This window comes from Rhinoraja longicauda, chromosome 13 (assembly GCF_053455715.1).
Source record: "Rhinoraja longicauda isolate Sanriku21f chromosome 13, sRhiLon1.1, whole genome shotgun sequence".
Taxonomy (NCBI): Eukaryota; Metazoa; Chordata; class Chondrichthyes; order Rajiformes; family Arhynchobatidae; genus Rhinoraja; species Rhinoraja longicauda.
The window spans coordinates 36,250,398-36,264,632 of record NC_135965.1 but is presented as its reverse complement, the minus strand read 5'-3'; the positions used below and the strand labels follow the sequence as shown (position 1 = coordinate 36,264,632).

The 14,235-nt window shown below is 40.9% G+C and overlaps 1 long non-coding RNA gene across 1 annotated transcript; it reads right to left on the bottom strand.

Annotated features, from left to right (window-relative positions):
* Positions 1–243: 243 nt before the first annotated feature.
* Positions 244–12,942, bottom strand: LOC144599241 (uncharacterized). The gene is made up of 3 exons (XR_013547979.1): positions 12,862–12,942; positions 1,554–1,709; positions 244–309 (listed from the first exon to the last, which is right to left on the bottom strand). It is a non-coding gene; the product is annotated as an uncharacterized LOC144599241 (long non-coding RNA).
* Between the last annotated feature and the right edge of the window lie 1,293 nt (positions 12,943–14,235).

Genomic DNA, 14,235 nt, shown 5'->3' with positions numbered 1-14,235 from the left:
TTCGCTCGGTGTTGTGCCGAGTGACAATAAAGTGTTGTTATGTTATGTTATGTTTATTGCCTTCCATCAGTGAGGAATGTGGGGAATCCGCTGTGGTGGATGTTTATGTTAACTTTTCTGTAGTTGTGTGTCCTGTTGCATTTTCTTTTGTATGGCTGTATGGTAATTCAAGTTTCACTGTACCTTAATTGGCACACGTGACAATAAACAGACCATTGAACCTTTGAATAACTGATATACTTACTGTATAATGTTAAACAGACAAAGCCAAACGCAGGCATGTCTTCTTCTCTTCTCTGGTCTGAATTCCTAAATATAAACAGCAGAGGCTGATGCATAATCACAGGAAGTAAAGTAAACAGAAATATAAACCATTGAATCAACCACTGCGTTCAGGTCAGTTATTCCAGTAAAGATGCATGTGGTCATGCATGCACAATACAAAGCAACAGATTCTGCTAAAGGCAAGCAACACCATTTACAGTAGCTGGCGGTGACTACAAGACCTGAGCAGGTCTATTCAAAGTCGCAGTAAATAGAAAAGCATAAAGACTCACATATTAAGACAGGCATTTGCAGTGAAGAGCCATAATGATCAAAACATAAATTAGAGCAGTGGAACTTGTATAACATGGGAGGCCAACTTTTGTGCTCAAAGGATAGCTTGCAAGTTAGACCAGACCATAAACCACAATTGTTGCTCACATGCATGCATGCATATTATGAATTATGGCAGAGGCCACTAAGATCACGCATCACTATCTGTGTGATATAATTCTACTGCCCATTCAAGGTCAACCACTGCTAATGGGCTCCAAATGTAAAGAAGGTCTGAATTCATATAGTTTAGTTTCGTTTCGTTTAGGGATTCAGCATGGAAACAAGCCCTTCGGCCCACCAATTCCACGTTGACCAGTGATCACCCGTACACTAGGAAAATAACTGCAGATGCTGGTACAAATCAAAGGTATCACAAAATGCTGGAGTAACTCCAGGCCATTTAGAACGGAGACGAGGAAAAACGTTTTCAGTCAGAGAGTTGTGAATCTGGAATTCTCTGCCTCAGAAGGCAGTGGAGGCCAATTCTCTGGATGCATTCAAGAGAGAGCTACATAGAGCTCTTAAGGATAGCGGAGTCAGGGGGTATGGGGAGAAGGCAGGAACGGGGTACTGATTGAGAATGATCAACCATGATCACATTGAATGGCGGTGCTGGCTCGAAGGGCCGAATGGCCTACTCCTGCACTTATTGTCTATTGTCTAACTCAGTGAGTCAGGCAGCATCTCTGGAGAGAAGGAATGGGTGAAGAAGGGTCTCGACCCGAATCGTCACCCATTCCTTCTCTCCAGAGATGCTGCCTGGCCCGCTGAGTTACTCCAGCATTTTGTGATACCTTCACCCGTACATTGGATCTATCCTATACATTAGGGACAATTTACAGAAGCCAATTAGCCTACAAATCTGAACGTCTTTGAAGTGTGGAAGGAAATCAGAGCAGCCGGAGGAAACCCATGCAGTTACAGGGAGAACGTACAAAAACAGTAGACAGCACCTGTAGTTAGGATCCAACCGGATCTCTGGTGCTGAAAAGCAACAACTCTTCCACCACGCCACTGTGCCGCCTTTTGTATACTTTTGTCCATGTGAGTTTCTTTTTTACTCTGCTTATAAATTTTAATCAGGTGATTGAGACGAGAGTGGAAACATCCTAAAAGAAAAAGTACAATTGCAGTTCAATATTCTTTATGTACATTTTAATTTAGAGTAGTCAACCCATGTTTTTTTCATTAAAACAGAATTTTTAATGCCAAAGTGGCATTTCCTATCCTTTAGATTGGATAAATCATAAATATTAATATTAAGACTTACATCAAAAGTAGCGATTCAATTTAAATTTGCATAGAGCATGTTGCTGCTTCCGTTTCCCACAGCAGACCCCTGCAACTGTGAGGATGGGTTATATCTAGAAGCGCAGTTAATTTGCTCACCAAATCGTGCAGTAACTTCCAATGGGGACGAACATTTAACGTCTTGACAATCAGCATCAGGTAAACACAAAATTATAACATTTGAAGTCTGATCATTTGGAAAATTTACTTTTATAATCTAGGTGATTTAACTTAAAGTTATTATCAAAATTGTTAATTAAGGTTTATCAGAAATAGTAACCATTTGCTTATTTAGATTTTCCAATTGGGTTTAAAATTTAGTTTGAATTAGGCAGAATTCTTAACTGGAGCAATAATTTGCAAATGTATTTGTTGACATTCTTCCATTACTAAGTAATGAGTTTTCAAACATTGCAGCAAATTATTTGAGGCACAGGAAAATGAATCTCATAAAATATTCCAGCAAATGGTTATAAAAATCACAAGTGACCCATTTTATGCCAAAACTAATAAAAAATACAGAAACTACAACATCAGTTTTGACGTGAATGTATTAAGATTTGTTCATTGCAATAATGTAAATTCAATATCTAGATTATTTACTGTGCATTTATACACTTGGGCTTCCACAGTTTAGCTTTGTATTACAGTTGCCTTAGTCCAGATAATGCGTTGTAGCTAGAACAGCCATTTTACCACAATCAGAAGACAGGAGTCCGCGGCCAAAAATTCACATATGTAGTAGGCTTTGATTGCTCATTACAGATTCCAAATTGTTTCACATGTTTGTACACATTTGGAATAAAATTCAAGCAATCCATCGCTGAGTTGGCAGAATGTGAACTTAATTTTCATGTCTCCCCCATTAGTGCGGCTGCACTGAACATCAGCAGTACAGCTATAAATTCATCTTTTCTTTCCCTTTGCAAACAAAATGAAACGCACCTTCATTCGATTTTCCTCGGACAACAATTCACAAGTTAAACTAAAAATAAATGTTGAACATTTTTCCAGATATAAAATTATCTGACAATGAAAGAAAATTGATTTTAGTGAGTTCTAATGAAAGGTCTATGATGTGAAATGTTGACTGTTTTTCTTTCCATGGATGCTGACCATGCATCCTGGGAGTTATCCCTGTATTCAATAGATGGGGAGATAGATGTCTCGACACAAAAGGCATCAAGGGAGTATAGACAGAGAGCAGCAATATGATATTGAGATAGAGAATCGGTTATGATCTAACTGAATATATTGGAGTAGCCACAAAGGCTGAGTTGCACATTCCTGATCCGACTTTTCCATGTTTCAACACTTTTATGATTGCAGAACACGGGGAACAAAGATAAACATGATGATGAACTAACAAAAATTAAAATCCATGGATTAAGAATTAGATATCTGAAGTCTCCAAGAACACTCTGAGGTTCAGATGTTAACCATTCATTATGAAAATCTGGAGCTATTTTCCAGGTAACAATATTATGATATTATAATGGACAATTTTAGCACAAGATATATACAATCATCATGCTTAAGGATTTGTCTTTTTTCCAGTTTGCCACCTGTTTACTCTTTGTGAGGGAATAGTGCTGGCCTCACCCAATACAAGCACTGTCGCCACAGTAGGAGAGCAGATCATGTTCTGTGTAAATCTCCAGGCAGAAGATAACTATGTGGTAGAACTTGCCAGCACTCCAGACATTTCCATTGCAAAATGGATAGTCAATACGACAGTGGAACCTAAGAACGTACGACACATGTATGAAGGCAGAGTGCGATGGAACATGAATGGCTCCTTGATGTTGGATAATGTTCAGATCAGTGACAGTAAAATATATACCATAGCAATCTCCTTGCTCAACGTAGATACATATGGCACTCAAAAACATGTTTTTGATTTGTCCGTGTTTGGTAAGTACTGATTGGTGACAATTAATCTGTCCATGTATTTATTGAATACTCTATTAAAGTAATCATAACTGAGGTTAAGAGATAATCCATGATATGCAGTGAAGTCTATTAATGTCAATTAGTAAGCAAGCAAACTTCACCAATTCTGTGTTTGCATGTTGCGATAACTTCTCCTGCTTAATGCTTTCATCATTAACCTTTGCAATGCAATCAAAATATGTTTTGTACAAGGATAGATCACTTTGTTTCATATTAGAAAGTGCGCATTGTTCTAACCAGTGTTGAGTGTTAATCATTCAGCTACAATTATTGCAAAGCAGTATTAATTATTAATTCCTTACCGTGTTTGGTAAGTACTGATTGGTGACAATTCATCTGTCCACTTATTTATTGAGTACTCTATTAAACTAAAAATCATAACTAAAAACTACGGGTGCTGCACTGTAAGGAGTTTGTACGTTCTCCCCGTGACCTGCGTGGGTTTTCTCCGAGATCTTCGGTTTCCTCCCACACTCCAAAGACGTACAGGTATGTAGGTTAATTGGCTGGGTAAATGTAAAAATTGTCCCTAGTGGGTGTAGGATAGTGTTAATGTACGGGGATCGCTGGGCGGCACGGACTTGGAGGGCCGAAAAGGCCTGTTTCCGGCTGTATATATATATGATATGATATGATAATTGAGGTTAAGGGATAATCCATGATATGCAGTGAAATCTATTAAAGTCAATAGTGAGAGGGCAATACTGGATCTAGTATTGGGAAATTGGGATGGGCAAGTTAATGAAGTGTGTGTGGAGGAGCCTTTTTGAACAAGTGACCACAGTTCAATTAGGTTTAAGATAGTTATAGATAGGGACGGAGAGGATCCACGTGTTAAAATGCTCAACTGGGGTAAGGCCAAATTTGAGGGTGTGAGAGAAGGTCTCGCTCAAGTTGACTGGAGCAGGGTATTTGAGGGGAAAGGAACATTGGCCAAGTGGGATGTTTTAAAAAGTGTACCGAAGAGAGCTCAGGGTGTGTACGTCCCCGTTAGAGTGAAAGTCAAAGCAAGCAAACGTAAGGAAGCTTGGCTGAAGAGGGAAATTGAGACTTGTCAAAAACAAGAAGGATGCATGGGACAGGTATTGGCAGCAGGGATCAAGTGCATCCCTGGAGGAGATTCGGGAACTAAGGAGCAAACTAAAAAAGGAGATCAGAAGGGCAAAAAGGGGCCAGGAGATAGCTCTGCTGGGTCGCATAAAAGACAATCCCAAAAGATTTTATAAATACATAAGGGGGAAAAGGGTAACTAGAGAGAGAATGGGACCTTCCAGGAATCAAAGCGGTCACCTTTGTATGGAGCCACAGGAGATGGGCAAGGTCCTCAATAAGTATTCTCCTCTGTATTTACCGAGGAGAAAGACAGTAGGACGGAGGAAATTGGAGCAGTCACTGGAAGTGTCATGAGAGCAGTCAGGGTTACCGTCAAGGAAGTACTGAAGGTACTGTCGTGTTTGAAGGTAGACAAATCTCCAGGGCCTAATCAGACATATCCGAGGACATCGCGGGAAACTAGAGAGGAAATTGCGGGAGCCCTGGTTGAAAGTTATGAGTCATCCTTAAATACAGGAGAGGTGCCAGAAGACTGGAGGGTGGCAAATGTTATGCCTCTTTTCAAGAAGGGCTGCAGGGAAAATGCTGGGAACTATAGGGCGGTGAGCTTAACATCTGTAGTTGGTAGGTTACTGGAGAGTATTCTGAGGGATAGGATACTCAGGCATTTGGATGGGCAAGGGCTGATTAGGGACAGTCAGCATGGTTTTGTACGTGGGAGGTCGTGTCTCACAAATCTGATTGAAATCTGATTGATATTTTGAAAACGTGAGCAAAAAGGTTGATGAGAGAAAAAGGTAGATGTTGTGTACATGGACTTTAGTAAGGCGTTCGACAAGGTGCCGCATGGTCAGCTGCTCTGGAAGGTTAGATCTCATGGGATCCAAGGAGAGATAGCTGAATGGATAGAAAATTGGCTCCAAGGAAGGAAGCAGAAGGTGATGGTGGAACATTGCTTCTCAGAATGGAGGCCTGTGACTAGTGGTGTGCCTCAGGGTTTGGTGCTGGGCCCATTACTGTTAGTCATCTACGTCAATGCTTTGGATGAGAACATACAAGGCAAGATTAGCAAGTTTGCTAATGATACAAAAGTTAGTGCTTTTGCAGTTAGTGAAGATGGTTGTGAACGATCGCAGCAGGATCTGAATCGATTGGCCAGGTGGGCGGAGGAATGGTTGATGGAATTTAATACAGAGAAATGTGAGATGTTGCATTTTGGGATATCAAACAAGGGCAGGACCTACACAGTAAATGGTAGGCCCCTGGATATTGTTGTAGAGCAGAGGGATCTAGGAGTACAAGTGCATGGTTCCTTGAAGGTCAAGTCGCAGGTAGATAAGGTGGTCAAAAAGGCTTTTGGCACTTTGGCCTTCATCGGTCAGTATTGAGTATAGAAGTTGGGAGGTCATGTTGCAGTTGTATAAGTCATTGGTGAGACCGCATTTAGAATATTGTGTTCTGTTCTGGGCACCCATGTTATCGGAAAGATATTGTCAAGCTTGAAAGGGTTCAGAAAAGATTAACAAAAATGTTGCCAGGACTAGAGGGTGTGAGCTATGGGGAGAGGTTAAATAGGCTGGGTCTCTATTCCATGGAGCGTAGGTGGATGAGGGGAGATCTTATAGAGGGATACAAAATCATGAAAGGAATAGATCGGGTAGATGCACAGAGTCTTTTACCCAGAGTAGGGGAGTCGAGGACCAGAGGACATAGGTTCAAGGTGAAGGGGAAAAGATTTAATAGGCATCCAAGGGGTAACTTTTTCACACAGAGGGTGGTGGGTGTATGGAACAAGCTGCCAGAGGAGGTAGTTGAGGCTGGGACTATTCCATCGTTTAAGAAACTGTTGGATAGGTACATGGATAGGACAGGTTTGGAGGGTTATGGACCAAGCGCAGGCAAGTGGGACTAGCGTAGCTGGAACATTGTTAACCCGTGTGGGCGAGTTGGGCTGAAGGGCAGGTTTCCACACTGTATCAATCTGTGACTGTATGACTCTAATTAGTAAGCAAGCATAATTCACCAATTTTGTGGTTGTATTTTGCCATATCTTCTCCTGCTTAATGCTTTCATCATTAACCTTCGCAATGCAATCAAAATGGGTTAGATCACTTTGTTTTATAAGAGCACATTGTTCTAACTAGTTTTGTGTGTTAATCACTCAGCTACAATTATTGCAAAGTAGTATTAATTATTTTTATTCGCTTAAAGCAGCTGATTCAATTCTCATAAATAAAGCGCCAAAGTGCTTCTGATGCCGGATATGTAAAACAAAATATATATTTATTTATGAAAACTAATGTGTCCTCTCTCCATATGTCTTCTCTGTTTTAGAACGAGTTACCCAGCTTGCTGTGAATATTATTTCTGACTGTTCATCTTTGAATATCGTTCTGAACTGCTCTGTCTCATCTGGAACTAACGTCACATTTCTTTGGAGCAAACAATCCATACATGGAGCCACTGACGGTGTATACAGTGGATCAAACCTAGTGATCAATAGGAGCATTGAAGGGGAACAACATGTGTACATTTGTCAAGCAAAGAATGCGGTCAGCAGTGCAACTAGTGATGCAGTGACACCAAAGAAATGTCATAAAGGTGGGAGAGATGATAAAACTAAATCTTTATTCAAAGCTTTTCTTCGCATTTATAATCCCCTTCAATTAAGCATCACTGAGATACCTTGAAATTCCATACCTTATTCTTTAGTTAAAACACTTTCGAATTATTGGGCAAAAAGTTGTGGTTTGCAGCCCTAAACCCAAGGAATTGGACAGAAAAATTCTCAGCTGACCCTTCAGAAGAGCACTGCATGACTGCTGAACATCAGATGCTGTGTAGAAAGGAACTGCAGGTGCTGGTTTATACCACTGATGGACACAAAGTGCTGGAGTAACTCAGCGGGTCAGGCAGCATCTCTGGATATGAATATCGGAAGTTAGGGATTTATGAATATCGGAAGTTAGGGATTTTAATGCACGAGGCTCTAATGCAAGGTCCCATCAATCCTGACAGATAGACATCCATGGAAATATTTGAGGAAAGGCAGGAGTCTTTCCCAATATGTATCCCTCCATTAATATCACTTGAAATAAAATTATCCTGTCATTAACACATTGTAGTGTTTGTGATGATAAGTGCTACAATTGGAGGTTTTTACTTTCAATAGCCGGTGAGTGCAGGGTAGGCTGGAGGAGAATTACGATTATAACACGAAGCGCTGAAGCTGCTCAGTGGGTCAGGCAGCATCTCTGGAGAACATGGGTAGGTGACCGTTTGGTGTCGGGATCCTTCTTCAGACTACCTGGACTGGATACTTACTTTCAGCTAGGTATCACCATTAACCTCCACTTGCCTGCTGGGTGCAGTTATCAGAACATTCATGACACTAGCAACATGCAGCAACCTGCTTGAGTGGTGCCCATCTACCATCCTAAACATTAATTCTCTCCAACGTCACCTCACTTATGAGGTGCGTGGTGCCTGCAATCAATAGGTACCGTGATAATTTACCTAGGCTTTTCCTATGGTGTCCTCTGAATGCATGACCTCTACCAAATAAAAGCGGGAAAGTACATGGCAACACCACCACCTGCATATTCCCCTGCAAGGCAGCCAATCGTGGAAATATATTGCTGCCATCCCTTCAACAGCATTAGATATAAATACTGGAACTTCCTCCCCATACATATTGAGGGAGGACCGTACGAGACAAAAAACAGATCCATATCCCTCCAATCCCTGCGTATTCCTGTGCCTATATAAAAGCCCCTTAAATGCCCTAATCTTACTTACCTCAACCACCATCCCTGACAGCACATTCCAGGCAGCCACCACCTTCTGTGTAAAGAAACCTGCCCCACAGATTCCCTTTAAACCTTGCCCTTCTGATCTTAAATCAATGCCCTCGAGTGTTGGACATTTCCACCCTCAGATAAAGGTTCTGACTGTGTACCCTATCTATGCTGTTCGTAATTTTATATGCTTCTATCAAGACTCTACCTTCCACTTGCTTGATGGGTGCAGTACCCAGAACATTTGTGACACACGAAACATACAGCAGCCTGCTTGATTGCTGCCCCTGTACCATCCTAAACATTTGTTCTCCCCACCATGGCCTCACTGTAGATTAGTGTAATGGTGTCACTCATGTTATGTGTCATGCTTTTGTAGTTACGCCCCTTTAGCTTTTGAGTGACCACTGCTTGTGTGATTCGGGTTAGTGTAAGTGGAACGTGCAGGCGTGAGGTCGTGCTTGCTATGTAGTTAATAAAGTCTTTGGATCATTATCCAGGTGTAAGGCTTCTGTTATTATACCATCAGCACAACACTCACTTATGGTGGCAGTGTGTGATGTTTCCAAAAGACACTGTAATAAATGTACTGTTTATGCAATATAGTTAACAAATGCTTTTCCCCCCCATTCTAGGTACCTTGTGGTGGAGGATTTTATTCAGTCCTATACCACTGATACTTATTGCTGTGTTTTTGATCATTTCTATAAAAGCAGGTAATGTAATAACAGCTATTTAAAGAAATTGTGTTTCTAACATATTTCAGCAGCAGACTTCCCATGTTTCAGCTATTTTCAGGCAATAGGTCATCTTTTGGGATGCTTCAGAAATGCTCCATATTCCTGGCATGATCAGGGCAGGGAGAAGTAACGCATGCAGATTCAGCAAAAGCTTTTCACCTAGATAGAGCTGGGAATGTTTAGCAAATACTTGCAAAGCTTAACATAAGAAGTTAATTGAGTTGCATCGGTTCACTTATGGCAAGGTGAAGTTATATGCCAAAAGATAAACTTGCAGAACCTTATATATTAACAAGTTGCAAATCAAGTATGACTGGATTCTGGAATCAAGCTCCTTTTAAAGCTTTAGCAATAGATCAAATATAAATGGCCTGAAGATTAAAGTGTTATTTATTAATATGTTATTTATTAATTTTACATATGACTTAAAAGACAAGTTCATGCAATTATTTTTTTTCTTAAGTATTTCCCTTAGCAGTCATTCACTACGTTCTCCGATATCTCCAACTGTTCTTATAGATGACTTGACATCATAGAGGTTTATAAAATCATGAAGGGCATAAATAAAGCAAATATCCAAAGTCATTTCCCCAGGGGGTAAGGGCATCGCAAACTAGAGGGTGTGGGCTTAAGGTAAGAGCAGAAAGATTTAAAAGGGACCTGACAGAAAACTTTCCACACAGAGGGTGGTGCAGTTATAGAACAAGCTACCAGAGGAAGTGGTAGAGATGGGTACAGTTACAACATTTAAAAAGAAACTTTGTCAAGTACATGGATGGGAAACAATTGGAGGTATTGAGCCAAACACAGGCAAGTGTGACTAGCTTGGTTAGGCAACTTGGTCATCATTGATGAGTTAAGTTATTAGATCAATAATTCTATGTTCCTGCTCTCATTGAAATCTAACAGTTCAAGAGAAAAATAAGATTCATATCAGTATGAATTATATTTCTTTGTTTGCCTTTGTAGGTAGAGAGACACAGGAACATAATGAACTAACAGTTGTCTTCACAAATGAACGTGTTGAACCTATGTGCGTTACCACACCAAAACCAGCAGAAATGTCCAACCATTTCTCAGAAGAACATGTTTATGAACTCAAATTATCTGTTATCGATCATTGGGAAAATCAGATGGCTCAGAAACTGACTCACCAGGTGACCTTTCCCACATCCCATGTTAACTCACCTGGCCTTGTCTCATACTCCCTTTAAACTGACCCAGGCAGGCTAGTTTTGGATTCCTCTGGTAAAGGGACGAAGCAAACATGATGTACTGAGGCACAAGAAACGACAGATGCTGGAATCTGCAGCAACAAACAAACAGCTGGAGCAACGCAATGGGTCGAGCAGCATCTGTAAAGGGAAATGGACAGTCGACGTTTCAGGACAGGATTCATCATCTGTAATTGCATGAATGGTACCAGTTCAAAATATCATCTGTCCATTTCCCTCCACAGATAATGGTGGACTGCAAACAAGGCTGGAAATTTCAAATGTTATGAAACTGTATTTTGTTGCCAATCATACGCTTCTCAATTCTGCTGTTGCTACTCAATAAATGATTTACTTAGTATATAATGTTAAACAGACAGAGCCAAATGCAGGCTTGTCTTCTTCTCTTCTCTGGTCTGAATTCCTAAATATAAACAGCAGAGGCTGATGCGTAGTCACAGGAACTAAACTCTGCAGAAATATAAACTGTTGAATTTACCACTGCGTTCAGATCAGTTGTTCCAGTAAAGTTGGACGTGGTCAAGCATGCGCAATACAAAACAGCAGATTCTGCTAAAGGCAAGCAACATCATTTCGCTGGCAGTGATTACAAAAGCTATTCAAAGTCGCAGTAAATAGAAAAGTGTGAAGTCTCACATATTATGACTAAAGCATTTGCAGTAAAGAGCCATAGTGATCAAAACCTAAATTAGAACAGCAGAACTTGTATAACAGGAGAGGCCAACGTTTGTGTTCAAAGGATAACTTGCAAGTTAGACCTGACCATAAACCACAGTTGTTGCTCACATGCATGCATATTATGAATTATGGCATAGAGACCACTGAGATCACGCATCACTATCTGTGTGATATAATTCTACTACCCATTCAAGGTCAACCACAGGTATGGGCAACAAACATAAAGTAGGTCTGAAATGTTCACCTTTGTTCAGTGGGCCCTGATCTACTCTGGGTCTTTCCTTTGGAGATTGCTGCTCTCCTACTATCACATTATTCTCATTGTCCTCAGGCTCCAATAAGTTCTAATTTACAATGAAATTCATATATCATATCATATCATATATATACAGCCGGAAACAGGCCTTTTCGGCCCACCAAGTCCGTGCCGCCCAGCGATCCCCGTACATTAACACTATCCTACACCCACTAGGGACAATTTTTACATTTACCCAGCCAATTAACCTACATACCTGTACGTCTTTGGAGTGTGGGAGGAAACCGAAGATCTCGGAGAAAACCCACGCAGGTCACGGGGAGAACGTACAAACTCCTTACAGTGCAGCACCCGTAGTCAGGATCGAACCTGAGTCTCCGGCGCTGCATTCGCTGTAAAGCAGCAACTCTACCGCTGCGCTACCGTGCCGCCCATATAGTTTAGTACAGGAATCCAGCATGGAAACAAGCCCTTCGGCCCACCGAATCGACGTTGACCTGCAATCACCCGTCCATTAGATCTATCCCGCATATTAGGAACAATTTACAGAAGCCAATTAACCTACAAATCTGCACGTCTTTGGAGGAAACTGGAGCACCCGGAGAAAACCCACACGATCACAGGGAGAACAAACAAACTCTGTATAGTCAGGATCAAACCCAGGTCTCTTTTGCTGAAAGGCAGCAACTCTACAGCTGTTCTGCCACTGTTCCGCCCTATGTATACTTTGTGCATGTGAGGTTTTTTTTTAACTCTGCTTATAAATTTTAATCAAGTTGATTAAGTTGAGAGTGGAAATATCTTAAAAGAAAAAAAAAATTCCAGTTCAATATTCTTTATGTACATCTCAATTTAGGATTTTGAATGTCAAATTAGTATTTCCTATCCTTTAGATTGGACAAATTGAAAATATTAATATTAAGACTTACATCAAGAGTAGCAACCACTGTAGAAAGCTTACACTCAGTAGGCTTTCTGACTATTGCAACATAAATATTATATCTATAAAATTTAGTAAAAGAGTACAAACTCAATTTGGTAAGAAGGAACTGCAGATGCTCGTTTACACCGAAGGTACGGACACAACATGCTGGAGACTCTGATCTGAAGAAGGACCTCGACCCGAAGCATCACCCATTCCTTCTCTCCACAGACGCTGCCTGTCCTGCAGACTTACTCCAGCATTTTGTGTAAAACTCCATTTCACACAACTAAAGCATCTACAAGATTACACTGAATTCAAAAAAATTGTCACCCACCATTGACCTATTAAATTCACAGACCTCTTCATTTGTCCCCAGTAGATTGATGGCGACAAATGCTTGCAAAGCTGTGACTGGTCCTGAGGTTGCCCTGCAATTCGCTGCTGTGGTCAGTATGACCTTAATAAGTACCTATAACAGCAGACAATTAAAGAAAGAATAGTCACTATCGGAATTATATTTCAACAATTTTTCACTGAATGGAAAATATTTACACTCATATTTGAATCTGAGCAACAGGTTGGAAAATTCAAAAGGACAATAATTTGTGATGTTGCGCCCCCTAGTGGTGGTTTAGTTGGACACGTTGGCTTCTTTAAGTGGACAATTAATTTGCATTTAGCTGGTAGATCCATGTCCCTTTATTGCCTCTTCCACAACACCTAGCTATGTGCAAGAAGCCTTCCTGCAAATAACTTTCATCCCAGCAAAGTTTAGGAATTGATGGGGTTGGTTTGTCAAAAAACGTTAACTGCTGGAAGACAAGTCTGATGAACACAGTGACAAAGAGTAAATTGTGAGCTCAGGATTACAACAGATAGGAGCCTGGACAGAACTATGAACAATGGTCTCTTCATAGGGTGAGGTGCTTGATACATACTAGTCACCGTATGTAGAGAAGGGAGTCTGTTTTTCAGCAGTGTGTTCTGTGTGGAAGTTGTTAGTTGAAAGTCCAGTATCTTTCGTCTGCTAGTTATGTTCAGTCTTTAGTCTTTTGGTTGTAATTCTATAAGTTTTATTTGTTTTGTTAGTTATGATATTTTCCATTTTTAATTAAGGTCTGCAGATGTTTTAATGCTTCACTCCGATGCCGTATAACCATTGTGCCTGAATAAAGAGTTTTAAACGCTGCTACTTGTAAGATTTGAGAAGTTTTCCCTCATTCTGAAAGCAACACCAAACCAAAGAGCTGCAGTTTGGACATTTTAAACGAGAGACTGGGGCTGATAGCGGAGAAAGGCTGCGGTCAGTTTACCAAGGGATGTCACAATCTGTGGGTCCTAAAATGGCCGCAGGACCTCGTGACCAGCCACAAGAGCAAAAACCTTACAGCCCAGTCTCTAGGTTTCTGCAAAGCCACGGCCAGAACAATGGATGGGTATTGGCCATGCAGAAACCTGCGAAACCAGGTCGAAGTCCAGACACTGGGGCGCTGACATCAGCATACTCACAATGCCCCAAGCCGACCTACACAGTTAATCTCGTTAAGGGGGCACAATAGTCCATAGAAAACTACCTGGTAGGTGATGGGAAACCAGTTAAACCCATCACCTCGCAACGAAATACCAATTAACACCGTCTGGCCATCCCCGGTACCCCCGGACATAAGCGCAGATCAGAGAGAAAACTCATACATATCTTTTAAACAAA